Source organism: Humulus lupulus, chromosome 3 (genome assembly GCF_963169125.1).
Source record: "Humulus lupulus chromosome 3, drHumLupu1.1, whole genome shotgun sequence".
NCBI classification, from domain to species: domain Eukaryota; kingdom Viridiplantae; phylum Streptophyta; class Magnoliopsida; order Rosales; family Cannabaceae; genus Humulus; species Humulus lupulus.
In genome coordinates this window covers 135,825,838-135,830,089 of record NC_084795.1, presented here as the reverse complement: position 1 = coordinate 135,830,089, position 4,252 = coordinate 135,825,838, and positions in this window count along the sequence as shown.

Below are 4,252 nucleotides of genomic sequence, written 5' to 3'. Positions count from 1 at the left end.
CATGCCAGCAAGTCAAAGCAGAACACCAGAGACCAGCAGGGTTGCTTCAACCGCTCTATATTCCTGAATGGAAATGGGAGGATATCACAATGGATTTTGTGGTAGGGTTGCCTAGAACTACCAAGCAGCATGACTCAGTGTGGGTGATAGTAGATAGACTCACTAAGTCCGCTCATTTTCTGCCAGTTAAGACCACATACTCGGCGGATCAATATGCTGACTTGTATGTTAGTGAAATAGTGAGAATTCATGGGGTGCCAAAGTCGATAATTTCTGATCGAGGGTCAGTTTTCACATCGAACTTTTGGAAAGGGCTACAGAGAGCTATGGGGTCAAGACTGAAGTTCAGCACTGCTTTTCATCCTCAGACTGATGGTCAGTCTGAGAGGACTATACAGATATTAGAAGACATGTTGAGGTGCTGTGCGTTGGACTTTTCAGAGTCTTGGAACCGATATCTACCTCTAATGGAGTTCTCGTATAACAACAGTTACCAATCTACCATAGGGATGGCTCCCTATGAGATGCTTTATGGGCTTAAATGTAGATCTCCTTTGCACTGGGATGAAGTTGGGGAGAAACGGATTTTAGGGCCTGAAGCAGTTAGTGAGGCTAGTGAGGCGATTGAAAAGATACGCCAAAGGATGCTTACTGCGCAGAGTAGGCAAAAGAGCTACGCTGACCTCAAGAGGAGGGACATCGAGTTTGCTGTAGGCGAGTTTGTTTTCTTGAAAATCTCGCCAATGAAAGGTGTGATGCGTTTTGGAAAGAAAGGGAAGTTAAGCCCTAGATATATCGGTCCATTTGAGATATTGGACAGGATAGGGCAGGTTGCGTACCGTTTGGCACTGCCCCCAGCATTAGCTGAAACGCATAACGTCTTTCACATCTCGATGTTGCGTAAGTATGTGTCAGACCCCTCTCATGTGTTGAGTTACGAGCCGTTACAGCTGAAGCAGAACTTGAGTTATGATGAACAGCCTGAGCGCATTTTAGAAATGGGAATCAAGGAACTGAGATCCAAAAGGATTCCACTAGTCAAGGTCCTGTGGAAGAATAGTACGGAACGAGAAGCAACATGGGAGTTGGAGGATGACATGAAAGCAAGATACCCTGAGTTATTTGGTAAGAAAGAATTTCGGGACGAAATTCCTTTTAAGGAGGGTATATTGTAGTGCACCAAAATTTTTTTTTTTAGATTATTTAAATTTTGTGCTTTATTTGATTTAAATGTTAAGTGTGATGAATTGTTTTATTTAAGTGTTGTTATTATATTTAATTGTTTATTTGTTTTATTTGATGGTTTGTTATTTTATTTAATTGTTAGAAATGTTTTGGTTAATTAATTTAATAAGTGATCAAATGTGTAACATGTTATCTTACTATTAGTGTTACATTTTATTTAAGTGTGACAAATGAGGTATTTATGTGAGCTATGGTGGAATGCACTAAGGTGCATGATAGATAGTAATGCACCCTAGTAATTTAGTGTGTGCTAGTGCATGGTAGCATGGTGCACATGTGTAGATTTTTCTACACATTTTAGGTTTCCTTATTTTAGATTTAATGGAGTTATTTATTTAAAAAAAAAAAGAATAAAAGAAAAGGGAAAGGAGGAGTGGGCGTGTGACCTAGTGGGAATGCAATATATCATTAAAATGGTAAAAAGGATCAAAAATTGAAGACTATAATCATTTGGGGATAGGCTTGATCATGTTTTATTCCTTGTATCTTTTTGAAATAAAGAAAAATCAAGGAAAATAAAAGAGAAATGGAAACTTACCTTAATTTTGCTTGGGAGACTTTATGAGAGGATTTGTGATAAAGGGACTAAGAAAGGAGAGAAGAGCCATTGCTCTTGTGTGTGTGTGTGGCTGCCGTGACCTAGAGAGAGAGAGAGAGAGAGAGAGAGAGAGAGGCGTGTAGAGAGAGAGAGAGAGAGAGAGAGAGAGGAAGAAAGAAAGAAAGGAAGAAGGAAGAAGAAAGTGAAGAGGAACCCCCCTAGAGTATGTCTTCTTGTTTTCTCTTTGTTTAATCTTTATTTGATAATATGATATTGATTTGTGTTATGTTTTGTGTGGGTTTGGATTATTCTTTCTCCTCATGGTGGCTTTCCCATAAAACCCTAGGCTTGAACAAGGGTGTGGAGTTTGTGGTATTGATCTTTTGTGTTCTTGATTCTACAATCAAGAGAGGTAATGGTCTTTTCCTTAGCCTTATATTGTTTTTGGTGGTTGTATTTGAGGTTTTGCTAATGGTGTTAATGGTTGATTTTTGGGTAGGAATGATGTATAGGATTTGGATTTTGTGAGAGTATGATTTGTGTTTAAGGGTTGTGATGTTGATTTTGCTATGCATGAAAAATTGTAATAATCTATGAGCACATGTAAGGTGATTTCGGCCTAGGTACACCCAAGGGTGTTCTTGATTTGTTGTGTGATTTACAAAATATTTGATCCATGTTTTAGGACCTTTGATATATGGGTAAGGGAACAAGTGGTAATCTTGATATTTTTGATCATGAAATGTTGTTAGATGCATGTTTTGTTTTGAATGATTAAATTGTGAGATGCATGAAAATAATGATAGAAATATGCTAGGTTAAAATAAGGCACATGTGAATATGGTATAATTTACTATATGCTATTTTATTGAAAAGGTTTTGTTGGCTTTCATGGAATTGCAACAAATGATTTTAAAAGGATTCATGTGATTATGTTAGTGGAATCATGCATATTATAAGAGCATAATGAGATCTTAGGCATGAATGATTTTATGTAAATTTTTGAGACAAAAGTTGGGTTTTACAAAGAATTAAGCTTGCTGTTTTTTTCAAAATAATTGGGTAAAAGTTGATAAAAAGATGAGATTTCATGCATAAACAATGTTCTTAATGTATGTGTAAATTTTTATGAAATTAAAAGAGGATTTTAAGTTTCATGTTATGATATTTTACCCAATTAATTTCCTACAGAATTTTTATTGAATTTTGAAAAAAAAATGAGTTTATAAAATTGAATATGGTGATTTTAATGATAAAAAAATGGTTGCTGGAATTTTGTAATAAAATGTGAAGAAAGTTTCACTAAAAATGAATTTGATTAATTTTTGGAATAAATTATTTTTCCTAAGTTATGGTAATATTGGAAATTGATATTTTAATGGTATGAATGCATACTTTGATAAATAATGATTTTCTTTATTTTGATTGAGAAAAATATTTAGACTCTATTTATTTGTGATTTTTGAATAAAATAAATAGTGGCTGAAAGTTTGTTTTAAAAAGTTAACAATTGTTATTAAATTGTCACATATGGGTTTTTACTACTTAAAAACTAAGTCTTAAATAAATTAAATCAAAATATAATTTTTCCACACTTAAAATATATTTTTCACATCATTTTTGTAACACAATAATAAAGTATATTTTTCTAAAGAAACATGTTAAAATAGGTATTTTAATTAAACCCAAGCTTGTTGGTTAATTCTTGGTAAATTAATATTTATTTAATGAAAATGTCACATATTTTATTTTGAGCTAAAATAAAATAAAGTTTTGAGAAATTTAATCAACTTAGAAATTTTAAAGAAAGCATGTAATATGGCCATTGATTTTCAAACAATAGAAGCAAGAAATGTAGAGTTATCGTTTTTGAAAACGTCTTTATTACGCAACGTTCCCACGTATGCATGTTACATGCAAATCAAATTTTACGTCCAAAATCATGAATATTATTCAACTATGTAATTTTTATAAAGCAAACATGTTAGCAAAATGGGTAGAACGAGCATTATTCTTTTTGGCAATAATTGCATGTTTTAGTGTAATTGTTATCATGAGTGCATAGCCCATGCACACATGAGTTGTATGGAAGGGCAAAATAGTAATTTTATGAACCTAAGAAATGTTATTTTGATTATGATATAGGCTCGTTGAAAGATTGTGAAATTCTTAGCTTGGACCTGAGGTAAGGAAGTTAGATAGATTTTATGTTTCTATGCTATGAATGGTAAGGCTGTTATATGAATGAACTGTTATGCAATTATGAATGCCTTAATGTGATGATATGATTGAATGTGAAATGTGTATGGATGTTAGATACATCAAACAGAATACGATGTTAGATACATCAAACAGATTTCGATGTCAGATACATCGACCGAGTTACTAAGGACATTGAGACGTGACTCCTAGGGCGGACGCGCCGAGGTTATTCAAGGACCAGTGATCTCCTGTTTACCTCATAGGGTG